This window comes from Tupaia chinensis, unplaced genomic scaffold (assembly GCF_000334495.1).
Source record: "Tupaia chinensis unplaced genomic scaffold, TupChi_1.0 Scaffold000159_1, whole genome shotgun sequence".
Lineage (NCBI taxonomy): Eukaryota > Metazoa > Chordata > Mammalia > Scandentia > Tupaiidae > Tupaia > Tupaia belangeri.
Window position 1 is genome coordinate 1,605,404 of NW_006159630.1, and position 212 is coordinate 1,605,615.

The 212-nt window shown below is 55.2% G+C and overlaps 1 protein-coding gene across 1 annotated transcript in view; it reads right to left on the reverse strand.

The window, feature by feature from the left end:
- Positions 1 to 212, reverse strand: part of RPTOR (regulatory associated protein of MTOR complex 1) — a 393,373-nt gene that overhangs the window by 4,796 nt on the left and 388,365 nt on the right. The window lies entirely within an intron of this gene.

Below are 212 nucleotides of genomic sequence, written 5' to 3' on the forward strand. Positions count from 1 at the left end.
GCGACCTGCTGCACTCCCCGGCTCCCCGAGGTGGCCTGCAGTGGCAACATGGGGTTCGAGGCAGGCCCAGCCCTCCCCAGCTCCCGCCTCCGCCTGAGAGTTATGCTTTGCTTTTATGTCACAGACAAGGGGGAAAACAGCATCTCCTTGAACAAATGGTGTCTTTGTGACAATAAGTCACGTTTTGCTGTCCCTTTAATGGGCACATAAAT